This window comes from Ambystoma mexicanum, chromosome 6q (genome assembly GCF_040938575.1).
Source record: "Ambystoma mexicanum isolate Mex_15411 chromosome 6q, UKY_AmexF1_1, whole genome shotgun sequence".
Taxonomy (NCBI): Eukaryota; Metazoa; Chordata; class Amphibia; order Caudata; family Ambystomatidae; genus Ambystoma; species Ambystoma mexicanum.
In genome coordinates this window covers 21,833,738-21,861,495 of record NC_090937.1, presented here as the reverse complement: position 1 = coordinate 21,861,495, position 27,758 = coordinate 21,833,738, and positions in this window count along the sequence as shown.

Sequence of the window (27,758 nt, the reverse complement as noted above, 5' to 3'; positions counted from 1 at the left end):
CTTCGGTCAGAAATGATCTTGGACGGTAGCCCATGAAGCCGGAATATGTGTTCTAGCAAGATTCCAGCGAGTTCAGATGAGGATGGCAGTTTGTATAAAGGTGTAAAATGAGCTATATGAGTGAACAAATCAATGGTAACCATGATAGTTGTGTATCCCCTGGAAGACGGTAGTTCCATGATAAAATCTGTGGTGATGAATTCCCAGGGTCTTGTTGGTATTGCTGGTTGAAGCAGTAGACCTGCCGGTTTCTTATTATCATGTTTGTTCTGATTGCAGACTGCACATGCCTGGATATGAATCCGGACATCCTCTTTCATCCTTGGCCACCAAAATTGTCTTTCTATTGAACGGAGGGTGTTGGTGATGCCACGATGTCCTGAATGAAAAGTATCATGACATAGGCTTGTGATCTTTTGCCGCAGTCCAGGAGTGGGGATGACCAAGCGATTGTCCTTGAACAGATATCCGTCCCTTGTCTTGAGTTTCCATCAATTGTTTCTCTTAAACTCCTTCCAGGTTTCAGAGGACTGAGTTTGAATTCTAATATCCTCCAGGAGTTTGATTGCTTGGGCAACAAATATTGTGTGGGGAAACATCTTAGGAAAAGTCTGATCTTCAAGGGTTTTGTAATCAGGACGTCTGGATAAGGCATCGGCTATTATGTTGTGTGTTCCAGGTACATGATGGATTTGAAACTGATATTGAGCAAAAAAGAAGGCCCAACGGTCTTGACGACTGTTTCTGCATTCTAGGGATTGCAGGACTTGAAGATTCCGATGGTCTGTGTGGACCTGTACCTGGTGTTTGGCTCCCAGGAGAAGATGACGCCAATCAGTGAAAGCCTGGTGGATGACTAGCAGTTCCTTTTCCAGGATGGAATAATGAGTTTCACTGGGAGTCAAGGTGCGAGAAAGATAGGCAATGGGGTGTTCTAATGTTTCATCAAGTTCCTGTTTTAGGACTGCCCCGATGGCATAGTTGGAGGCATCAGTTTCCACAAGAAAAGGGCGATCATTGTCGGGTTGAGCTAAGATGGGAGCTTGTGTAAACTCTGACTTCAAGTGCTGGAAAGCCGTATATGGGCTGAGGTCCACTGAAAGGGGGTATCCTTCTTTAGCAATGTAACAATAGGATGTACAATCTCCAAAAAGGTTGGTATACATTTCCGATAGAAGTTAGCAAGCCCCAGGAAGGATTGAATTTGTTTTACAGTAGTTGGAATGGGCCAGGATAGAATGGAATCTACCTTTGAGGTTTCCATTCCAATCCCCTTAGGGCTATGAACGAATCTGAGATAGTGAACAGTTGATACATGGAAAAGGCACTTCTCGGATTTGGCCAGGAGCTTATGTTCACGTAGACGTTGTAAAACTGCCTTTACGTGTTCTTCATGTTTCAGATGGTCCTTGGAGTAAATCAGTATGTCGTCCAGATATACAATGACGAAGAGGAACAGCGTGTCAGAAAACACTCTGTCCATAAAACGTTGGAATACCGCTGGGCCATTAGCGAGTCCGAAGGGCATAACGAGGTATTCAAAATGGCCAATAGGTGTTCTAAAGGCCGTTTTACATTTGTCACCTTCCTTTATACCAATTAGATGGTAGGCACCCCTGAGATCTAATTTTGTGAATACTACTGCACCTCTTACTGCTTCCAGGATATCCAAAATGAGAGGCAATGGATAGCGGTCCTTGAGAGTATACTGGTTAAGGCCACAGTAATCTAGACATGGTCTAAGCTCCTTGGTATCTTTCTTGGGAATGAAAAATAACGAAGCGCCCGCCGGGGACTTGGATGGTCGTGTGGTGCAATTTTCCAAGTTAGTATCCAGGTATTCCCGGAGGGCCCTTTTTTAGGTTCTGATAAAATAAACATTATTCCAAAAGGGATCACTGCTGAAGGCTCAGTATCAATGGCACAATCCTCAGGTCTGTGAGGAGGAAGAGCTTGAACTATGGCAGTCAAAAATACATCTGTATAAGGCTGATAGGAAGGCACCCAACCCGTCTCACGCTCACCTTAACAAATACCCTGTGTCGCAATGGACTATGAACCAGGCCGGTGTGTAACAATGAAATATTTATTAATTTTTAGAATTCAAATAAAATCAAGCAAATCAAAACTAGGACAGCAGCCACCACTGTTGTGGCATTACAATTCAAAAGATTCCCACAATACAGTAAGTTCCAAATCCTAACAAAACATACAAAGACTTTTAATAGAAATGGAAACCAAATTACTTTTCTTCACAATCACAGATGGCACATTGGTTATGCAACACTTTCCCCAAACACCACCCCAGAATGGGAGGCAAGAAACTAAAATGAAAACCCTCAAAAGGAGCAAAATGCATACTCAGATTTTACTTGTTACTTATAGATCAGATACAGTTGTGGTAGGATAGCTAGAACAGAACTTTGTGTGGCTGCACTAAAGAGACAAGGAAGCTTACAGGCTACTGAGAAGGGCACCAAAGCAACGTGAACACAGGTGAGGAAATCCATTTTGGGAGGAAAATAATGCGCAATAAAACACACGCGGCAGAATTGCAATTTCTCATTTGACACAGGCTTTAAAATGACAAGCAGTTTAGAAAATAGGCTTAGCTAGCAAAATCGGAAATCATTTTTTAAGATCAGAGATGCAGGCACAGAACAGATAGGATACTGAGGGAAGGGATGACTCTTTATCGGATAATGGTGTAGGTTCTTTTATGGGAAATGCAAATCGGATCTTTTAAAGAAAAGCAAAATACATGGGCAAATTCGGTTTTTGTTGGACAATGTCTGGTTCTACTGAGGCTATATTTGAATGATTATTATTATTTATTTTTTTTTATTTAAAAATATCATTGGTTTATATAATTAAACCTTACATTTATGTTTCATCAGAGAAAAGTACAAGTAAAAATAGTGCTCAAACATTCATGTTATATTCAATAAAAAATCAAGTTAAATCAATAAAAGTATGTCTAGCCAAAATCGTATAACAGCTGTAATCATCCTTTTGTTTTTTCCTGCTAATATTAATGACCAACATTCTTCAGGGTCTAGGATCCTTGTAGATTTTAAATATAATCGAACTATTGTGGTACGTTTTGGTGCGAGTGCAGTGCATATCATAAGCAAATGGTGTATGGATTCTATAGAGCCTTTTTCCTTGCAGAATCTACACATCTGGTCGCAGTGGATAGTTCGATTTCGGAGCCCGTTAATTTCTTGTGTGGGTAAAATGTTCAATCTTAATCGGAGGTATAAGTCTCTAATAACTCGGTCAGGAAACATTTTGAGGTAAGGTGGAAGTTCATTAAGCGCTCTCATGTCATTTGTGCAGTTCAGGGTTAACTTATACTGATTTTTGATATCTTGTGTCTTCATCCAGTCTAATCTAGCTACCTGCAGTTTTGATTTTTGTGGTCGATTTAGAAGCATGTCAAGTGATATGTTGTTAGCAATCCTTTGTGCTTGGACAAAATCTTTCCACTTGTTCAAAGCTGCAGCGTTGATGTTTGTAGAATTCGCACGTACTATATCCCATGCTGGAATGCAGTCGGTGTTCTGGATTTTCCTTAGTAGATCGAGTTGCTTCCATTTTATGATAGAGTTTAAAGACTGCAGACCTAGTTCAAATCTTAAACGTGCCGCAGGGACAACATTGGGTAAGGAGAGAACCTTTGCCCAAAAGATTTGTTCTATTTTATTCCATGTGTGGTCGTGTAAATTGATCATGGTTTCACCACCATAAATCAGAATTGGCATGGCTTTCTGTTTGTAGTATAGAATAATCGGTTTGATTGAGAACTTTCCAAATTTTCTATGAATAATTAGTGCTTGACGTGCCATTGATTTTGCTTTGGTTATGAGGTGAGTTGCCCAAGGTTCTTCACTTATCGACTGATTAATCCACATCCCTAGATACTTAAAGGATTTAACTTGGATGAGTTTTTCATTCTTCAAATAGAAAGTCGGTCTCTTGTTCGTACGGCTTATTCCAGCTGTAAGTGCCATAACTTTGTTTTGTTTTTATATTGATTTCCAGTTCATTGGCTGTCATATAGATATCAATATTCTTCAGTGTTTGTTGCAGTCCTTTAGAGGTCTTGGAAAATAGCACAATGTCATCTGCGTATAACATTATGGGAAGCACTGCTGAGTTCAATTTTGGTGGATTGGTTAAAGGAGAAGCTATAGAGTCTTCAAGGTCTGAAGTGAAGAGATTGTAGAGTGCTGCTGCTAAAGGGCAGCCTTGTTTCAGCCCATGCCAGGTTTTAATGGGTTGTGTTACAAGGCTGCCTTTGGAAAGTGTAATCCGTATTTCGGTGTTCGAGTTCAGAAGTTTTATTGGTTCAGAGATGTTCGCTGGGCAGCCCCATTTTGTTACCTTCGACCATAGCAGGTCTCGGTTAATTTTATCGAACGCTAAATGCAGATCAATGAATGCTGCATACATCTGGGTTTTTGCTCTATACGATTCATGTTTTAGCAAGTTGAGAATAAATAAATTTGTTGTCGTGCCAAGGTATTTCGTAAAGCCTGTCTGTCTTGTTGCCAGTCGTTGTGACCCTTTTGCCCATCTGATAAGTTGTTGTTGTAATATATTTGCAAAAATCTTGCCTAACAGATCTAACAGGGCAATGGGTCTGTAGTTTATAGGGTCATCAGAAGGGCCTTGTTTGTAAATAGGGACAAGTACTGCTTTTTGCCATGAGCAAGGTATAGTTTTCATTTTGTTAATTAGGGCTAACATTTGTACAAACATGGCAGCCCATATCTCTGGATCTTATTTGATGATGTAATTTGACAGGTCGTCTGGCCCTGGTGCTCGTGATACATTTCATTTGGTGATTGCTCCACTGATGTCGTTAGGAGCCCAGTTCAGTATCCAATTGGTGTTTTCAGAAATTAGTTCTGGTGGCTTTCCATTAGAGCGTTGCTGGTATAGTTGTTCAAATTGTGACTTCCAGTTGGCCTCTGAAACTTCAGAAATTAACCTATTCCCCTGATGTTTTGAGCTGTTTAGTAGCTTCCATAAGTCACAGGTATTACCCGGACCTAGTAACCGCAACATGTTCTCTGCATCGTTTTGTTTGATGATCATCTTTTTGTTTTTGGCCCACTTTTTAAATTTCTGTTTAGCTTTTTTAATTTGTTGGATCTGTGTTGCATCTGACCCTTTTTTGAGTTGTTTTATCAATTTTTTAAGTTCTTTTTTCTTTGCCACTATTAAGGGATAGTAGGCATGTTTATGATCCTGGGTAGGTGTGATTTTCTTGGTATTAGATTTTTGGTGAAAAGTATGTAGGATCCATTCGTAGTTCAATTTCTTTGAATCTTTCATTTGAGTGCTTCGGAATATACCCGGTAGTTGGTTAGTTTGCTTTTTGGTCAATCTTAATCGATTATTGGCGTTGTTTATTTCTAAGTCTGGTAGATCTAAGCAGGTTGAGTTGAATCTTGCAGTCGGCCATGCTCTTATTGGTATGTAGTGATCACTTTCTTCAATATAGATGTTTTCAGCACGTTGAATGGGGGACTGGATTGAGTTAGATCGATATATGTAATCAATAATCCCACGACTCTGGGCTCTCGCCCATGTAGCAGTCGGGAGCTTAGTTTGTTGGTCAATCGCATCTAGTCGTGTCATACTTCTGTGTGTCATCTCTTTGGTCCATCTTCTGGCACGGTAGTCGAGACTATGGGCATCAAGTTCTTGGCCCACTTTAGAAAATTCAGATCTCCACAGACTATAAATTCAATACCAGGATAGCTGAGTGAGGCTTCATCCATTGCGGTAAAGAATTTGTCTATGTATGCATCATCTGAGACGCTTTGGGGGTTCCAGTATGTATTTAGTACACATATATATTGGTTCTGGTTGTTTAAGCATTCAGATTTATTGCTGGTTTCCAGTTCATAGGTAGATTGTAGAATTATGGTGTGTATCTAGGAGTTGATAACTTCATGTTTACCTTCTTTAAGTTGTGAATCCATACTAATTAGGATCAATAGACCAGATGAATGTCGTCCTTTGTGATTGGAGATTGCTGGGTTCATATAGATATTGAATCCATCGCATACAGGTTTATGGACAAGCCATGTCTCTTTAAATTATTATATAATTAAAGAAAGCCGCTGCGCGCAAGGGGGTTGATTTTGAATTTCGACCAGCTTGCACTGCGTACCTCCTTATAGGGGAATTAATTAATTTAATTCAAAAGCTACTAAGGATTTACACGGATAACTGAAAAAAAAATAGAAAAGAAATATGCTAACAGATATGGACTAACATAGATTCTTCTAAGAAAAGGGTAAACAGAGGATACTGGCAATTTACGATATGAGTGGGATTTTTATAGGATTTGAATAGGATGCAAGAGGAAAAGAGCGGGATATGCAGTTTTTGGGTCCTGGGTGAGGTGATACTTACAAGGTATGCTTGAGTTTGGGGACTTGGGCAGCCAGCAGGGTCTGTCTCTGTACAGCGGCCCAAGGAATCTGGTCACTGTGACAGCTGGGCTCTCCAGTATGGGATCAGCTGGGAAAGGTCTGGTCACTGTGAACAGCAGACTGGGTCAGCTGGGCAAAGAGTCTGGTCACTAGGCTGTCCTAAATGGGATCAGCTGCCTCTCCTCCTTTCTCCCTAGATTATTGGGTATGCCTGGTTTGCGATGGGTGGTTCTGCCTGGATCAGGATGTTTCTGCCCAGATGAAATCAGCCTCCTCTGGATTTGGGGTTTTGAATCTTTGAATCTTGGATCTCTCTTGTGTCTCCCTGTCTCCCCCTTAAATAGCCAGAGTGACATCATAGAATTTTACAATCTGGGCAGAAATACTCTGGAGTTGACCCTCTCCTAGGATAGGCCAGGCTACTGTTGTCACCTCCTCCCTCCGAGGTTCAAGGGAAGTGACATCACTTTATATGTGTGCATTTTATGATTCCCTTTGTCTCACAAGCCTAATTTCTTTACAAAAAATGAGTTATGGAGCAAAACTTTTAAACTATACAAGTCACCATCATAAAAAACAGATATGCAGATTCCATATTTCACATGGAATCAGACAGTCTGATCGCCAACTCTGTGCAAGGTAGCATCGCTTTTGGGCACAATTTCGCCATTTTTAGGAGAACCATAATATCAAAAATTCTGCAAATGGCTACACATATGTCCCCTGCTATTTTCCATATTTTCACTGCATGAAAATGCTGAAATGAATTTTCCCTGAAATGCATTTTCCCTGCCATTCCAGTTCCCCAGGCGCTAGCAACATACACTGGGTCACATTTTGCTTGTTAAAAAAATCCAATGAAATACTGTGATAATATAACATTACTGTTTATTCAGAGTATTGGGAGAAATGTCTTAGTGTAACAAGGTCTCTAAAGTCCATGGAGGGCATTTGTCAATGTGTGGGCTGTCCTTCAAATCCCCACAGCCAACTTGCCTCCTCTGTGTCAGTCTGAACAAAGGGTTTCCATGATGCCCCTTGAAACCTGGCAGTTGGGACTGGGGAGAGGGTTCAAAGGAAATCACATTTCTTGGTAAAAATGCTAGTTCCCATTGAGTCCGTTGTTCCTTGCTGTAGAAATTCTGGCCAGTCTGTTGAGACTGCAAACTTCCACACTTTGGCCCTTTCATATGCCCATGGGGGCAGGTCCACTTGTGGAGGTAAATCTGTTCCCATGGGTGTCACAAGTCTCTCCCCTTCTCACCTGTCTTTCCTGTTTGCTTGTGACCTTCTTTTGTGACATCTTCTGCACGGTCCGGGATTTGTATAAGCCTGCGTGGGTTTTCGGATTCCAGCGTGCTTCGTTCAGATTGTCCAGGAAGGAACCAGGAAGGAACAATGTCCGTGCGCGGAGGCACGGAACCCGTGGGTCGAGCGCGGGTGAAAATCCAGGAAAGTTTTGGGTAAGTTGTGGGATGAAAGGAAAAGGAGGAGGAAAACAAGGAACCAGGAATAGAGATCAGGTAAACAGCCCTGAGTGAACTCCGGCAGCACACGTCCGCAACGCAGTAGCATTGAGACGCGCAGAGCCGTGGGGGCTTGTCTGTTTTGTAGAATGTAGAGCGTGTAACGCAAAGACTGGTAAGCAGCGTTCCGCATCAAGCAGCCATGTTGGAAGGATTACTGAGTTCAATCCCCTATGTGTCAGGGACCACGAAGTCCAGAAGGGATGCAGATGGCGGTTCATGACAATGGGAGGCTGGGCACCTTTGAAGTAATTGCCTGAACCAAACCTGTTCTGTTGTTTTCCCACGTTTTCTTTTCTTTCTTTCAACAGAAACCAAGTCTTTTTGGGAATAAATATTGTGTACATTTTAGATCAAACCCCCATATTCAGTCAAATTTGTGTGCAAGCACAGGGCATCATTTAACATTTCACGTTCAAAGGCATTTTCCTGCGTTGCTAAAACACTGTTTTACACGTGGGTCAATTATTGCTATATGTCACATTCATAAATGCGGTTTCTGCCACACATAGTTTCACTTCAATTAGCCTTCTGGAGGACTTTTACAGATACAGTCAGTTTCTGGACACATAAAGATATACTGTCAAGCATCTCTTGACAGGAGAAAAAGAAACACTGTGTTATTTCTTTCATTTACTGCAGTTTGCGCGCAATCATTTATAGCAAAAGAAAACACAAGCCGTGGTTAAGTGGAAATCTGAGTTCTTTGCCTATAAAGTGTTTTCCCAGTACATCAGCTGCCTGGAAATGTATTGCCTCACTTCTTGGTACTAATCAGAAGTAAAGCATGTCAGGGCAGGGTTTCATGAAGAGCACAACTTTGTGATGTTTTAAATATGAAATCAAGAGCATATTGCAAAGCCGTCTTGGATGTCATGTGTGCAGCTTCAGTGTTCAGAGAACAGAACAGAAAATGTGGTGCCGTTCTGCATCTAGGTCATTTTCAGATGGTTTAAATGGAGGTGAAATAATGCAGAGCACTTCTTTCTGTGGCATTCTTGTATTCAGTGCTCGACACACATATGCGCCATGGAAAGAAAAGCGCTGCCGTTTTGTGATATTATTTCCAATGCAGTTTTTGTTTTAGGGGGTTCTACCTTAGACCTTAAATGGACCCCACAATATGGAGTATCAGTTATTATGAAGTCAGTAAATTTTGAGGTTTTTAGGTTCATTTCTGGAAGTCACTTCAGGAGGAGCATCTATGTAATTACATTTCATTTGGCTACTGGGGTGGTTATTAACCAGGCAGTCCTACGTTTGTTATTGAGAAAGATGGCATGATGGGGGCAGGTCTGTAAGTCATGGTGTTGGCAGTTGTTAAAAGTATGAGGAAGGTTATCTTCAAATTGTAAAATAAGTTTACAGTAATTGGTGCTCGGGTAATCAAGGGGAACTATGTCCTCATACTGAAGAGTTGTCAGATTCTGATTCCTACTATTTGTTTCCTGAATATTGGTTGTGCATAAGGAAGGGATTATGGAGGGTCTGATTAGTGACTCTTTTGTGAGACTGAGATTTTTTATAATATCAGTGTTAATTGTGAAAAGACACATTTCCGTTAACTGGTGGGCAAAGAATGGCCAAAGAATGTCCCCAATACTTTAGACTGGTTAAAGATTGTCATGCGTTTGCAATGGGAGGAGAGATATAGAGAAATGTTAATCAGAGATTCACATGCCAAGGACATTTGGTATGCCATTAGAAAGCCTTTAAATACTGGTGTTAGTCAGACCAATATGTAAAGGATGTGGTAACTGATCATAAATTGGAATTGTCTGGCCCACATCCAATTAAATATGACTAGAATATGAGTGGATATGATTTGTAGGGTCCTATTAATCAAATTCATTTAGCTCAGTTGGTACATACGCCACGGTTCTGTGGTTATAAAAGCATGTTTGCTTTCAGTGCTTCATCTCATAATCCCAGCTACTTTTGTGTGGGTAAACAAATGTTTTATAGCACCCAAATTAGAGCATGGTTACTTGGCAAGGGAGGCTATTTACTTGGAAAAAAGCCAAAATATATTCTAGCTACTGCATCGTTGCAGCATCTTCACCTCTGTTATGATGACATGTAAACTGTAAAAGAGTACACTTCACCAGGTGTCCTAATCTCCGTAGAAAAAAGGTGCCTCTCCAGGCCCTCAGTAAGTCTAACAAGACAAGAATCGAGGTTTACTTGTGTATATTTCCATAGATTTCAGGAACTTTTTTCAAGTGTCGGTCAGGCGATGAGTGCTCTTTTTAGCAGTGTATAGTAGAAACTACATTAGCAATATTGTAGATAGGAGATAATGTTTCTGCCTTCTAAATAAGTGTCTCCTGCTTGAAGGCTTGGCAGCTTACTCTATTTGTGATTCTCCCAATTAGGCAATATTTCTACGCTTCCTAGAGATGCTGGGTTTTGATTAGCCTTATATCAGAATTACTCCTATTTCCCTATGTTCTATGGTAATAGAGAAAATTGTTTATGTGAGTCCTTTTTTAGGCAAAGTGATACACTGATATTGGTGCCTCGACCTGCTCTATGAATTGAGACTCTAAACTTCACCAATTGGTTACCATGTTCGACACCTAAACATGACAGACCATCAATTGTTGTACAGATCTAAACATAGCTCACTGGTGAGATATACGTACTTATGCTTTTCTCAACAGGATAAACAAGAAAAATATTAAACTTGTCAAATTTACAGCCCCTATGTGGGTTTAGGGGGTGAAACTAGTATTTCTTATTCCAGATCGTTGAAGCCGTTCTTTTTTTGGGAGGCTTTTGAAATATCTACTTTGATATAAATGGATTCCTATTGATGCATTATAAGTGGTCCATCTGCCAGCTAAACAACTGGTTCTTGGAAAAAAATAGTCTTCAGGTGGTGAGGCTGATCTGGAAAGGAAGGGGTGGGGAAGGTTAGTGGGGAATGAGAGAGAAAAGCGCAAGAGAGCTTTGGTGTGCCGGTGGTAGCTTCAGTTCAGAAAAACTGGTCACTGTGTGCTAGTATGATTTTAGTGGGTTGGCATTTGTATGTTGTATGCAGGTGTTTTTGGTGTGTTGGGTGTTATGGAGAGATGGGAGGGTGTTTGTTGTTTCAGTGACTTGTGTCAGAGGTTTGTATCAAGTTAGTTATGTAATGGGTGGTGCATATGCTGAGTGTTAGAAAATTAGAGAGCTATTAGTAAACAATGCAACACATTGGCTCCCTCAAAATCCCCCCAGTGCAACACATTAGCTATCTTCATGTTACATCTAAGGGCGGTGTGTTTGCTATTTTCCTAGATTTATTGTGCGCTACACCTAAGCTAGCTTCACCATCTTTCTAAGCGCAGTACGTGGCTACCTTGTAAATGTGTCCAAGTGTAAAGCAGCAGATAACCTAGAAGATTCACAAGAAGACTCACCAGTATCAGCAGAGGACTATCCTTGGAGTTTAGCTAAGTTTAGCTAAGGGTAGTACACAGGCTGACCTTCACTGTTCTTCAAGATGCAATACATAGGCTAACCTGTCTAATTTTACTGAGCGCAATACACAGGCTGACCTTCAAATTTTTTCTTGATGCAATACATTGGCTACACTGCACAATTCATCTGAGCGCAATACACAGGCTGACCTTCACATTTCTTAAATATGCAATACATAGGTTGACCTCCAAAATTAATTTGAGCACAATACACAGGCTTACCTTCAAATGTCTTCTAGATACAATAGATAGGCTAACCTGCACAATTCATCTGAGTGCAATACACAGGCTGATCTTCAAATTTCTTCTAGATGCAATACATAGGCAATGCGGCACAATTCGCAATACACAGGCTGACCTCCATATTTCATATAGATGCAATAGATGAGTGTAAGGGCGCGGGTACAGGGAAACTAAAGGGCATGGGTACAGGTAAGCTAGCTCTACCGTGGGACACAGCCCACCCAAAGCCTGTGGCGCTGAGTGAATGTCTGGACTTGCGTGGAAAGAAATCGACTCTGTCAAGAAACGCAAGGCTGCCTGTTCAGAACTCGCCGCTACTGGACAATAGCAGGATACAGGAATTGACCTATAAGACTGGGTAAGTGGCGGGGGACATCGTAGCAGTAAGGGAATGGCCAGTTCACGCTAACCTATACCCAGAGGACCACGTGGACTCCGCCATGGCGTACAAAGTGAGGAATCATGAGGAGTTGGCCCTACCCATTCCGCTTCAGGGACACTCACAGAAGGAAACTTCCCTTCCCGACTTTGCAGGCTTACTGTATGCTGCAGGGGTGTCGCCTTCTCCCAGACGCAGTGTGCGGTCCTCCACCCTGGGGCCACGGTGTGAGGCATCTTGGCAATCCACAGGCTGTGAGAAAGGGGGTGGGCCTACAGGGGTTTAACTTGGTTTTGTCGATCGCAGGGTCCGGATTGGCTGAGACCTCACATGCCCCTTCATAAACCCGACGAGAAGAACAACTTCGGAGACACTCTGGGCTTACGAGGACTGAACCCAGGACCCGCTCTGTTCACCCATATTATAGAAAAACCATGAGAAAGGGGTTGCAAAGAGACTGAGAGCAATTAAGATGTTTCTGTGGCTGAAGAAACTCTTATATTTTTCCTTTTTGAATAAACAACGTTTTGTTCAGGCCATCAGTGTTTTCTCCTCATTGTCACAATGGGCTAACCTGCGCAATTCATCTGAGCGCAATACACCGGCTGACCTTCACATTTCTTCTAGATTCGATACATAGGCTCAGCTGCACAATTCATCTGAGTACAGTACAATGGTAAAACAAGGAGCACAGTGCAAGACAGCATAATGCTAAGAATAGGTGGTAGTAAAATAGCAGTCATTGTAATTGTAATTGGTTATTTATAACATGCTTACTACCAAGAGGTTTCCAAGAGCGGACCCACAAATCAAACCTGTGTTCCTCTGTGTCCTCTTGCTTCCAAGTGGCAGGGTTCAACCAGCACATAGTAATGTCTCTACTCCTCGCCCATACCACCTTTCCCTGGTTGTAGCTGTAAGTTATTCCATCTGACATCCATGGACGAACCAGGGCGAACAGGGAATAGGGCTGCCCTAGGGAGGTGCCCTTTTCCTCTGACCCTTTGCCAGCTGCCCAGGCAAAGCAGCCCTGGGGGAGTCTCTGAAGAAGGTGTGTTCTGCCCACATGTAAGGCCATATAGCCAATGGAAAGGAGTCTGGGTCGATAGAGTCGGGGGCAAGGCTGGGCCCATGTAGGCAGTTGGGTACAGCAGCACCAGTGCACTGCTGAGCAAGGCGGAGTCCCAGAACAATAAATAAATAAATAAAAGGCCCTGTATAAGCAGGGACCCTTACCAGGGAGATTGCATCCTCTTCAGAAAGTGTCAGAAATTAGCTTCAAATCTCAAAACACGGAGGGAAAGCTCTAGTGTGTTCCACCCAAGTGGAAGGCCTCTAGCCAATGGAAAGCAGTCTTCAATGATAGAGGTGGAGGGGAAGCTGGGCCCAGGGAGGTCTTCAGGTGCAGAAGCACCAGTGGGTTGCCTAGCGCAGCTGAGTCCCAGCACAATAAATAAATGAAAATCTCAGTGTAATCACGGACCCTTACCAGGGAGACTATATCCTCTTCCAAAGGCGTCATAAATGAGCTTGTAATCACAGCATACGGAGGGTAAGCTCTGATGTGCTCTGCCCATGTGTAAGGCCTCTAGCCAAAGGAAAGCAGTCTGGGATGATAGAGGTGGGGGCTTGGCCAAGGGAAGCTGTTGCGTGCAGGAGCACCAGTCTGCTGCTGAGCACAGTGGAGTTCGAGCACATTAAATAAATCAATAGAAAGCTCTGTGTAAGCAGGGACCCTTACCAGGGAGAGTGCATTGTCCTCAAAAAGTGGCAGAAATGACCCTGTAATCTCACCACATGAAGGGTAAGCTCCAGTGTGTTCTACCCATGTGGAGGGCCTCTAGCCAATGGAAAGCAGTCTGGGACAATAGAGGTGGGGGAGGCTGGGCCCAGGGAGGCCGTCGGGTGCTGGAGGAGCAGTGCGTTGCTGAGCGTGGCGGAGTCCCAGCACAATAAATAAATAAATAAAAAGCCATGTGTAAGCAGGGACTCTTACCAGAAGGAGTGCATCCTCTTTAAAAAGTGGCAGAAAAGAGCTTGTAATCTCAACACACGGAGGGTAAGCGCTGATGTGCTCCGTACACGTGGAAGGACTAGAGCCAACGGAAAACTGTCTGGGACGATAGAAGTGGGGGTAGGCTGGGCCCAGGGAGGCCATCGAGTGCAGGAGCACCAGTGCACTGCCAAGCACTGCGGGGTCCCAGCACAATCAATAAATAAATCAAAAGCTTAGCACGGAGAGTACATCCTCTTCAAAAAGCGGCAGAAATCAGCTTGTAATCTCAACACATAGAGGGTAAGCTCTGGTGTGTTCCATCCATGAAAGAGCTTGAATATAACATGGCAGTGCTGGAGTGTGATAGGGTTGAGAGGCAGAAGGACAGAGATCACAAACTGGAGGTTGCCAGGCTGCAGGCCCCAGAAGGCTCCTCCAGGGGATCTGGAAATGGTTCTGCGTCTGCTTCTCACCCTAGGCTTCCTAAAGATCTGCTCAGTATATATGATGAGAAGAATGATTTCTCTGCTTGACTGACAACGTTTGACTATGCATGTGAGGTGCAAGAAATGAGTGAGCCTGATAAGATTGCTTGGTTGATCAGCAGGCTACCCCATTATGGCTGCCGTGCCATAATGGATAGGTCAAAGGGGTGATGGAAAAGACTTTGCAAAACTTAAGCAGGCTCTCCTTTCAAAGTTTGGGAAAACTCCTGCCTGATATTTGAAGAGAGAGAGTACAAGAAAAAGAAAATATGTCTTTACCCCAAGCAGGTCATTCAAGACCCCAGCGCTCTTGTTTGAAAATATGCTTGACCGGCTGCGACTTAAGACCACTTTTCTTGCAACATCAGTCTGTGACCAAACCAGCAGGAAAGGTCTCCCACCTTATTCCCAAAGTCAGGTTTCATTCCTCACCCACTTGTGCAGGTTTTTCCAACTGAACCTTTTTTTGTTACTTCAAGCCTACTTCTTTGAGAGCTCCTGCTGTTTGCATTCAAGGACACAACAACAATCAGGGCACCTGATTAAGGATAAAGGATGGCCTTAGGTGTTAGATAAAGCATCAGTTATATCACTCAGGAACACTTATAAAAGAAAGAAATATGTTCTAATAATACTGGTTTACCTTTCATTTAATGTGTATGCTACCAATGTCCGTAGGCGGAAGAACTCCCTATGCCTATAGGGTGTACCTGTCCCTGGGTCGGAGGTGGTGCGCCGCCTATCTCATAGGAAAGAGAAGAGAAATACTGTACCTGCATCTACAATGCATACAGTAGCAGCATGTACTGACTGATAATTCAAATGGAGCCCAATATGCCAATAGTGATATTCTTGTTATGTGACAGATCTGCCAGTGCTGCGAGTTGTTCCTTAGTGCAGTTGCTATGCACAAAAGGTGGACTCGCCTCCAGTTCTTCTCGTTTTTTTTTGTTTTTTTTAACAGGGCTTGCTTAATTGTAATACATTCCGCTGTGTTACTCTCCCATGGGGGAAAGAAATGTGAAGGTGGTCGCAGGTCCGTGAAATCCCAGGTTGCCTGGTCGTTTTTCTCTTGGAAGGATTGTGCCTCAGTGCCTCAAAACCATTTTGATTTGCTAATGTAAAGTATATATAAGTGAATGATATGGGGACAGACTGCCAGGGTGGCCCAATGCGGCATGTGATGTTTTTAGCAAAGTTGCATACTAGCAAATAGTGTGTGTGGTGCAAGCTGCACAAACGACACACAAATAACAAATGCAACCGTTAAAAATGGGCCAATTAAAGATGCTTAATGCGAGAAGCTATTTGGCACTAATTTGTATGAAAACCTTTCAAAAGCACTTCTTGGGTGACAGCAATAAACCGGAGCCGTTTATATTACAACTTGAGGAAGAAAAAATAAGGAAATCATAAAATATTACATTTTAGTACAGGAAAGAGCCGCGCTATCAAACGACTGCAAACCTTTCAAAGCAGCCAATATAAAATATTGAAACAGTAAAGCATTTTTCATGCCATGTCAGTAGTAAAAGATTCTACTTAAATTGAGCAGTACTTTGTGCTGCATAAAAGACAGTTGCAATGTACAGCTCGATGTGACAATAGCCTACTGGCATATTGCAAAAGTAAAGTTTCACAACTGCACCTACCTGCCTACGCTTAAATGTGAGTTTCTAGAGCACTTTCACAACTACTGGCAATAGCTTCTAAAAATCGATTGCTAAAACGCCACGACCCTCCCCGTATAATCTCTTGCATTATTTTAACATCCATGTTATGCATGCGCACATACATCTACACATCCACAGACCTCAAAACACCACTAACAGTCACGGCCTAAGCTCCTCCACACTGCTTCCCCGTGTGCCCTGAGTGTCTATGGACCAGAGATTACAGTTCACATCCCACACTCATTAAGCTCTGATATTCAGGTGAGACTGGCAATGGGAGGGACTGTGCCAACTTGCAGCTGAATACTGACAGTGTTTTTTGTGTGTTTTGGGCGGATTGGCCGAACCGAAGATAGCTGACCACACAAACTTATCAAACATCTGAATCTGCTTTTTTTAATGGAAACAGCATATGTTATTTTATGTTATGTTATGAAGCTTTTTTATTGTGCTAAACCACGCCAGTAGAGGTATCAGAGTGCCTGGTTTGCCCGGAACGTAGGACAAACCTTAGTATGAGGAGAGAAGGGGAGTAGAGATAAGATAAGGGGACGAGAAAGTAAGTCAAGTTTTTTACAGACATTGGGACAGGTGATGTAGCCAGTAAGAGGAGAATTTGTGGTAGTGTGGGTGTGTATGGTCCACTGGACGACTGTATACATACACTTGAGGATGGCAGAGGATCTATGCTTTGAGTAAACCAATTGGCATAATGATTGGCAGGTTGCTTGAGTTTTACTGCACTACAAGCAGCTGAGGCCTTTAGTGATTGGAGGCGTGAGGGGGGCGAAGTTGGCTCAAGCTGCCCAATAAAAAGATTAGGCTTTGATCTGGATTACGTTTATCTGTGTACCAGATCGGATTTCAGATGGATGGGTTCAGGATGCCAGGCCTGGGCATGAGGGGGCACTTAAGCAGCGGTGAGAACCTGAAAAATACTCCTTTGAGGGGCTGCCATGTAGCAGGGAGAACCCTAATTATTCTCATGTCAGCAGCCCCTTTGTAAGGAGGCTACATGTGGTCCATTTCATTTTGATGGTTCTTGAGCAGTGGGGAAATGCAGAAAAATGTTCATGTTGGCAGTTCTCATGCAGCAGAGAGAATCTGAAATATTCTAAATGTTGCTGCCTGCTCGTTCAGCAGGTGGCTCTTCCATTCTCTACTGTGTTTCTAAAATAGCAGGAGCACAATTTAAGAACAGAACAGTAGTAGCACACATACTAATGGCATCTCGTCCTGATATGAAGATCACCAGCATTCAAACACTAGAGCTATCTGCTTCTCAACAACAATCCCACTATACAACCTCACTCCCCTTCTTGATTTGTGACTTGAAGCGGACAGCAAGTCTTCATCATTGGATGAGGTATATTGGCCTCGACTAGGTGTATTGCTATAGTCCTCCTCAATATAAAGCTGGTTCGTTTTTAATGAAAGTTTATTGTAAAATGTGGGGCACTGTAAAGCATATCTGGCTGTCAAATATAATAGACCACATGCACTAAATTCTTGCTCAGATTGTACACTGGTGGGTGGGACAGATTAGGAACTCTACAGCAAACCCTCACAAGTGCTGCTGGGCAGCTGGAACACATACACTATCAGCAATGTAGTGGATCAACTTCCCTCTCTAGATAAGCTCCCACCACTGATAAAAGATCAGCTGTATGTTGTTGTAGACCTTTCCTTATTGAGAATTTCTGATTCAGCAAGGAGTTCATCCCACAGGCTCTCCATCTCCAGCCTATGGCTGTCATACATAGTCTTCATAGAAGAGGTATCAGGTGGCGTAGGCAAGAAGAGGACTGCACTTCCTGATTATCAAGAAGACAATGCTCTTGACATCTCTGGGGATGTATTGAGCACCGAGGATGTTGCATTTTCTTCTTAACCATGATTTTCATGTAGTTTATTTTCCAACCACTGCATTAGTGCATATTTACACTTTTAGCTGTTTTCACTCCTATGAGTTCTCATTGTTTTCATGCCATTAAAAATGCATCTGTTTAATAATGACTATTCTCTGCATTGTTCACAAAAGATGACTCAAGTTGTACTGGCAACAAGAAGAATGCACTTCCGGATGATAAATAAGACAATGGGCCTCATTCTGACATTGCTGGTATCCTGGCAGTAGAGTCGCCAGAATACGGGCAAATATAGTTACCGTTTCCAGCACCCAGATTGGCAGCATTGCTGATGGATTACAAGTGCGGTAGTCGGTTGTAAATCCCTGTTCATGGCTTCCCAAAGGACTCCATGAGGGGATTTGCCGTCATAACCAGCATCGGCAATGCCAATGCGGTAATGAGGGCTTTTTTTGCCGGTAGGGCACCTGGCTTAACCCAGGTGCGCCACTGTCAAGCCTGTAGTCAGCCAGTCCGGTAAAGTTCATGAATACCTGCACTTTTTTACCAGACCGGCTGGCTCAGAATGAGCCCCAATGGTGTTTAAATCTCCATTGTTTCTGTAAGGTTTTCAGAGTTCCCATCCACCACAGTTGACCTTGAAACGGTGGCACTGGAAATGTGGTCACAAGGCATTCTTTGTTATCTTTTATTGAGGGAAACATCCCATCCCTTGCCTGAAGTGCTGTATCCATCTTACCAGGCAAATAATGGGCCCTTATCATGCTGGACAAGTTGAGTCTAGCAGGTACAGCAGTGTCAGTAACCCACCGAATGATGCACTGTGCCCCCAAGCATGTTTGATGCCCTTCTCAAAAGGTCATAGCACTCAACAGACATCAGAACATCACCCAACTAAGTAGTGGTCCTTGAAGTGGTGGGATATGACTTCTGCAATAATCAGTGATGGCTTTGATGTATTTACTTATCAGGCGCAACGTGAAATGTAGTCTTCCAGTAGGTATCAAAGGTAGCTTCAAGTTAAGCTGTGGCAATTGGTGCAGTATATTTCTTGCATTGGGGGCTCAGCTTAAGTGTGAACTGATCTTCTGGACCATGGCAACCATTTGCTTCACAGACTGTCAATTGCTTATGAAATGAATCACCACAAGATGAAGGACATTGGCAAAGCAAGCAACATGCATGATTTTACCAATTCATAGAGCAAAAATTATATTAGACCCATTATCAGCAGTAACAAAGACCAACGGTAGGTGTCATGGGCTTATCCACTTCTCCACCACTTGCTGTACCTCCTCCTAAATGCCAGCTACCCTGTGGCTTCTGCCTTCATATTCTTGCAAACACAATGTGGCGTAGCGCTGAACTGCCTACACCTTCAGCCTATATGGAGTATTTCAGGATCTGGCATAGACGGCAGGTGAATAGAAGTTATACGTCGGTCAATCATATTGTCAATGTGCTGTCCACTAGTCCACATGTCCATGTTGAAGTGGACTTTCTCATCCTTGGACTGATCACTGCCTGGTCCACTTTGAAAAGTACCCCAACAAACAATTCTGGTACAGTGTTACATGAAAAATCGAATTGACTAGGCATTTTCTGGCAGTGAGTGACTTTACTCATGAACTAACTGAACTAACTGAAAATAGGGTTTTCTAAAAAAAAAAAAAAAAAAAAAAAAAAAGAAATATATATATATATATATATATATATATATATATATATATATATATATAGTTATGGTTAAATTGCTGTTTCCATAGGAAGAGCAATTTTTGGCCGGCTTATAACTTGGTAACTCGACTCCCCCTGGACGAATCCTTACCAAAGTTTGCAAAAAAAGTATATGGGCCACTCTGAATTTTTTGCCAAAGTTTGATAAGGATTCGTCAAGGGGGGCCAAAGCTATAGGGGGAGGTTCCCAAAACGTATTTTTTTCCCATAGACTACAGGCCAAACCACTGGACGGATTGTCATCAATTTTGCCGCAGGGGCTTGTTCCCCAAAGCGTGCTTTTGTAAAATTTGTGCGAAATCTTATTGTAGTTTTCTTTAAAATGATCAAAAAATAGCTCTCTAAGGTTTAGTGATATCTATGTCCGCTCCGCGGTCCCACTTCCCTGTTCGCTCAGTGGAGGATATTTCCATTGGCTAATCCATGGCATGCTGTACGTCAAGATGTTGCACTTTCACCGATTGGGTCTGCCGCAGCGTCAAGTGCGTAGCAGTCTTTTGATAAGGCCGCCATGGTCACTTAGTTTTTGAGTTGTACGCTGAAATCACCGCAAACAAACTCTTATGGAACCTTGTGTCGAAAGGTAAGCATTATTTATAAGTGGCAGTAGAAAGTGAAACAGTACTTTGTTCTTGTTACCACTATCGTACCGTGCACTGCAACTTGGTAGACAATGTACTACAATTCCTTACTGCGTCTTTGTAAGAAGCCAACACCAACATTACTGCGGTTAGACTGGCGTCCTATATTTTGGAATGTGAGGCAGCCACCTGCACGGTTTCGTAAACAGAGCGTGTCTGCACGTGGTCGGGAGTAACGGTTCTCATGAGTGACTGCTGATATGTAGCAGCAAAAAGAGAATTTATTTCCGTTCGGAGTGAAGGTCAGTTCATCTCATTTCATTTTTTCAGTAGGCGCTCAGTATGGTCGCGCACGCACCAAACCTCATAAGGGTCAATTGTTTTTCGACCTTGACGTACAGGGAACAGAGACAGAAAGAATGTAGGCAGTCACAGTTTGTGAAACATTCCCTTTGATAACTTATGCTTCAAAAAGGTTTGTGAGGCACATGAAATATCAGTTCCCGTGGAAGTCTTCTAGCAAAGAACTACTGTGTGACTGCGGAGGTCGAAATGGAGCCAGTGCATATCATGTAAGCTTATTTTAGAGGCCTGTACACCAACCTGCCATTATTTACTTAGTCTGAAAAAAATAAATATTTATTACTAGTAATGATTTTGAAAGTTTGTGTGCCGTTGAAATTTCATATTGCACATTACCGCCCTTTTGGAAGTTTGTGTGCCATTCAAAATTCATATCGCACATTAGCGCCGTCTGTACAATCTCACTAAAATTTCCACTATTACCTACGACATTTATGTGACAATCATATTTTTTTAACTACTATACAGATTGTACATTGGCCCTCATTACGACCCAGGTGGTAAGTTACCGCCTGGGTCGTACCCTTACCACCATGGCGTAAACTACGTTTACGCCATGGTGGTTGGCGGATTTACCGCCCCATTCCAAGGTGAGTGGGGCGGTAAATCCCCATTTCCCATTTTACCCTTCCCCATTCCCATGTTCGCCCCATAGGGCATAATGGGAATGGGGAAAGGCGATAATTACGGCACCGTAAATTACGGTGCCGTAATTATCGCCAAGGTCCCTTTGCGGCATGGATTTTAACGGCTGCAAAAAAGCAGCCGTTAAAAGCCATCCCGCAAAGGGAACCTTGTAATCAGGCGTTAAGGGTCGGCGCCGTAAACCCCTTAACGCCTGGGTCCTAATGAGGGCCATTGTTGCCTTTTCTAAGGAGTCAATACATTTCCCCATATAAAAATAATTGTTTATAGAAATGTAATGTGTTACCCTTTACATTTCCGCAAAGGCTTTGTATTCATACCTTTTTTTTTTTTACCCTCAGCTACTTCCTTCCATACTGCGAATGTTATGGACTTCAGCGTCCGACTGACGGTTTCTTTAATCGTCAAGTGCAGCTTTTCGTCACCGGTTGTATGTGCGTCATCATTGAATGGGATGACCGCATCGGACCTCTATGTCCGTACGCGGTTGTAGCAGTAAGAAGCAACATACCATCCTTTCTGGTGTCATAGTTCGCAGCCATTCACGTCGCCTTGTAAATCACTGTGACAGGAATACGCCTTCTGTGTCAACAACGCATAATTTCAGTGTGCTTAAACAACAACGTCACCATTGCCAGTAACAGTATAAGTAACATACTATACTTTCTGATGGACTACATCACAGCGATTGACGCCGTCTTCACAATGAATGTGAGAGGAAACCACCTACTGTGTCGCCACTGCATACTGTGTATGTGTTAAACACTGTGGCGCCAAGGCATGGTAACTGTGTGGAAAAACATCTACGTGACCGTCAAAACTAACATTTCAATTGTGCAGCACAGACACAAATTTCCAAATTCTTTGCAACTGAGAACAGGGCGATGATTTAACACTGTGCATTGTGAAATAAAAGTCCCTTACTACTGCTCATGTTAGTGTGTTTTTAACCATTTCACGTTCCCCTTCATAATCTGCTATACTACTTTGCAGGTTGTAGTATGTTCTTTCATAGGTGGCGTATCACGCTACGTAAGCCTTTATGGAATCATTTCTTTATGCTGCCAAAGTACGTTATCCAGAGCGCTATTGGACACCACTTGCTTTGGCAGCGTTAGGCTCAGGGCCATCTATTATACTTTGGTGCCATTAGGCTACTTTCTGAAACCTAGATGCCACAATTACCGAGATCAGTTCTGCATGAAGACGCTATGTTGTCAGATTTGGTATCTTTCTATAAGTGGAAAAATGAGATCAGGTGCAGTGAAAGTGTTTGCTGTACAGAAACGTTTCAAAAGCAATGCTTCCTTACACCTTCTCAGTACACCTTTCTTCACCCATCTCACCTTGTGACACTTACACAAAAATGTGTGCACAGGTCAGTGGTAATGGTGTTGCTTGCAATATTTCTACCATTAGTGCACTTCGCTTCACAGGGTTTGTTGTGATTTTGTCCACACATTAGAACACTAATTCTTTGCCTTCTATACGCACATTTTTGCCAAACATATTCCCTGTATGTTCCACACATTTATGGAAAGGTCATTGCGCTCGAACAAACACCTTTGTGTTTTACATGTGGTAGTGTTTTCACACTTCCCAAGTGTCATCATGTACATAACACAACGGTACACCTTTCGTCTCTGAAGGGTACGATGTAGGTATGCTTACTGACCACAATGGCGGGGCGGTACATACTGCCATTTACTGGTTGGGACAAAACATTACATTGCAGTCGCCATGTGCACCAGGCAATGGCTTTCTGTTAAAGGTGTTGCTGATAACCACACATTTTAAAATGAATACAAATCTTCGCCCACTACGATTACACGTTTTACTTTTTTACTTTCTGGCAGCTATAATGGAAAGCGGAAAAAGACTTTCTATGCAACAGCTGCCTTCCCTTTCCATGGTGGCCATCTTGGAAAAGGATTTGTTGTCTTCAAATAGGAATGAGAAAGGCGTTCTGGTTGAAAATAAAAAATCCTTTCTTTTTGGTGCAATGGGTTAGTGGCGTAAAACCTGTATAGCTAATGGAATTCAGCGCCCATTCTTTTAGGGTACAATAGAGTTTGCTGATTCAAAGACCTCGGTATGCACTCTTCTTTCTATTGTGGTACAAACTTCTTTGCCTTCTGTACGCACATTTTTGCCAAACATATTCCCTGTACTTTCCACACATTTACGGAAAGGTCATTGCGCACGAACAAACACCTTTGTGTTTTACATGTGGTAGTGTCTTCATACTTCACAAGTGTCATTATGTACATAAGAAATCAACATATCCTACCTGATCCGATTTAATCAAAGTGGGAGGGAGGATTCAATTCTATTGGTGAGGATTTTGACAAAGATTTTGCTTTCCACGTTAATGAGGCATATAGGGTGATAGTTATTGGGGCATGTGGGGTCTTTATCTGGTTTGGAGAATAGTATTAGTAGAGCTTCTGAAAAAGAACCCTATGAGGATTTTTGAGACATACAGTGGGAAAATAGTGCTTTAACTTTGGAAGAAAGAGAGTGTGCAAGAGTGTTGAAAAATTCAGCAGAAAAACCATCCAGACCAGCAGCCTTGCCCTTTCCCAAACCTTTGATAGCCTTTATAATCTCAGGGAGTGTTATATCATTGTCTAAATGAGAAAGATCGACTCGAGGATAAGATGATCTACTAATGTTGTTGAGGAAAGACTGGATATCAGCAGCAGGAACTAGAGTATCAGGAGCATATAGGTTTTCATAGAACCTTTTGAAACTATTCAGTATATCCTTGGGGTTACTGTGTAGGGTACCAGAAGCATCCTTAATATGTGATATATAGAACCTTTCTTTTTTATTTTAAGATGTGATGCTAATGATTTACCAGCCTTATTGGATGTTTGATATATCTTGCTTTTATGTTTGAGTATGGTGCCCGCAGATAAGTTGGTAAGTTCATTATTGGTTTGGAAGCGCATGGCCATAACTTGTCGGAGATATATAGAATTGTGATCATGATAATACTAATGTTCAGCAGAAGTCAACTTAGAGTTTAGTTCATCAAGATGTTGCTTACGTAACTTCTTAGCCTTACCAGAATATGTCATGATGTGACCTCTAAGCGCAGCCTTAAATGCATCCCAATTGTTGACAATGGATGTGTCTTCATCTTGATTTTCGGCAAAAAATTGTTGTAGGAAGGATTGGATGGATAACATAAATTGCCAATCTTGTAATAAATGGTTATTGAATTTCCAGCGAGATATCGTCGAAATTAAAGGAGGTACTAATTGGGGTAAGGTCTGAAATAATAATGTTAGAGATAATAGAATCAACAATATTGCCTGTTAGGGTTTTAGAAGAAAAAATATAGCCTAGGCGGGATAGTGCGTTATGTGGAGTTGAATTAAAAGTATAGTCCAATTGTGTGGGATGTGAGAGCCTCCAAGAGCTGATTAGGCCAGTTTCAGAGATACAATCCAGGAAGGATTTGTGGGATTTAGAGGTTCTGAATACACAAGCTGATTTTCTATTTAAAAACGGGTCAATGATCTGGTTGACATCCCCACACATAATTAGATTATTAAAATTGTTTTTAAGAATCATCTCCTTAACTGAAATCCAAAACCTGGGATCAGGTTGAGTGGGACCATAAATGTTCAAAATTAAAATTTGAATAGAGTCAATTAAGAGCTTGACCCAAACCCACCGCCCTTCACTGTCAGCATCCCTATCTAATATCTTAAATGATAACTTTTTACTAAGCAGTACAGCAACACCATTCCTGTTGGTAACAACAGGTCTGGCAACAACCTCCTTAGCCCAAAGGGATTTAAGTGTCATAACTTCGTTGGTAGATACATGAGTTTCTTGCATGCATGCCACTGAGGTTTAAATTTGTTGAAATGAGAGAGAATTTTGCAACTTTTAATGGGGTCGTTGCAGCCCTTGATGTTCCAAGAAATACATTTAAAAATCATGAGTACTTTGAGGACTTTGGCATGCCCAGATTGGTAAAACAATGACCCTGATATCATGTTGTCACAGCACTCACATGGGTTGCAGTGTGCAGGGAAATGTAGTCTGAATTTCAATTAGGACTCCGCATTTCAATAAGAGTAAAAGATTGGTCCCAGTGATGAGCAAGAGTGTTAGACTCATGTGTGAGACTCAGGTTGAATCTAGTAGATGTCAACATTAGGAATGCACAGAACACATGCTCTGCATCCATCTGATGCATGCAGAACGCTAACAATCAGTGCAAATCAGTTCATGCATTTAGATTGATAAATCCAGTGTGCAAGGCATTTGGGTTGTGCAGGGTTAGCTTGGAAATGCAATAAAGAACATGTGCAGAATTAAGGCTGCGCTGTTTTTGAATGAAGACGTGACAAGTCCGAAGTGTGGAATGTGAGATTCCTCTTCTAAAGACATTGTATTGTTTAAAAGACTTTCAGAGCAGGAAAACAGCGCTGAGACGTAGCTATTTGCTTCTGTTGCTAACATTATAAGTAATCAGGATGAACAGGCAAGGCTTTCGAGAGGGCTGGCTGATTGGCAAAAAGGGAGGTGGGTTTGAATGACACATGAGGTCAAAGGGGCAGGCATTTCCACAGTATATGTAGGTAGGACCTATATTCTGGCTAGGTCTCAAGAAAAGGCTTAAAAAGGCTGGTCAGGAAAGAGCAGAGGCTTTTTCTCTCACTCACTGGCTCTGGAGCTGGCAGCTGTCTCAGGAGAAGTTGCAGTCCCAGTTGCTCTTATCCTTTTACTGACTTCAGGAGAAGCGTGTGGCAGAAAGACTGGTAGAGGTTTGGTTCCAGGCAAATAGGGAGTGGACCAGATAAAGAGTTCCTCTGTCTGACAACTAGACTGGGGTCACAAGCAATTCAGGTCACAAACATGATTAAAGATTATTTTGGTCATTTCAGTTAATTTGAGGAGCATGCTAATGAGAGAATGCTTAGTATTAGATAGTGTAGAGTGGGTTAATCATTTAATGTTTAGGTGCTGTACAGTGACTTTTTCAGACATGCATAACTGTGTTAATGTTTCTCCATTAATGCGATAAAACTCAGATGTGACAGAAGCCCATGCTCTGCCAAGTTTTGTTGCAAAGTTGAAGCCTAATGTTGGCACAACTCTGGGCATTATCGCAAAAAAGAATGTTTTTAAATCCATTGCAGGGAAGGCTTAGTTCATGTTTGAAATACAATGTGGATGTCGTGCATTGTACATGTCATTCTGTGTAACTTGCATATTTCTAACTTCTGATAAGGAATAACAATTCGAAAAAGGTGAATTAGCCTCAGTGTACTTATTCTGTGCTCAGCTTTCTTGGGTTGGCATACAGATAGATGCAGAATGTTTGGTAAAATATAAAGCAAAATTAGTCATTGGAAATTGTCTTCTTCTGGGAGGCTCTGAATTAATGTTCGTGTTTCATTTACATGGTTAATGTATTCTGAGATGCAAGCCAAAAGGGCATAATGGGCCTCATTACGACTCAGGCGGTAAGGGGTTTACGCCGGCGTAAACAGCGCCGACCCTTACCGCCTGAGTATGAGGTCCCTTAGCGCCATGGCGGATTTAACACCTGCTTTTAGCAGGTGTTAAAATCCATGGCGCTAAGGGACCATGGAGTTAATTACGCCACCGTAATTTACGGTGGCGTAATTAACGCCTTCCCCACTCCCATTATGCCCTATGGGGCAAAAATGGGAATGGGGAAGGGTAAATGGGGATTGGGGACTTACCGCCCCGCCAAGGTCGGAATGGGGCGGTAAGTCCGCCAACCACCATGGCGTAAACTTAGTTTACGCCATGGTGGTAAAGTCACGGCCCAGGCGGTAACTTACCGCCTGGGTCGTAATGAGGCCCCATGTGTTATTATAAATATGATACTGAACAAGGGGATACGTTCATTGTTTAGAGTGTACTAAGTCCAGTATTTGCTTACCGTCAGTGATATCGGTAAAAGAAGAATTATCAGGCAGTGCTCTAAAGTTAGGCTCACCAGTATACCACCACCCAAAAATATCTCTTACAGCTTGGTTTGTTAACCGGGATATGGTAAAGTTATTATTGGGCGTGGCCGTGCATCATAAAGCATAACTGTATTGTGCGCTCATTCTCAGAAGTAAAACTGTAAGCAAAACAACTGTGCCGAATGCATATTGACCTTTACTATTGTGTAATTAGCACTAATCCCACCATGTCTGAGATTCAGGTTGAATTTTCTGAATTATCAGACTATGTTGAGGCAAAATATTTCAATTTTACAAACTGGTAATCTGAAAATCTGACACAATTGAAAGACAGGATTTATACTGAAGTGGAAAGAGTAACCTCGAAAGACATATTTGGTAAA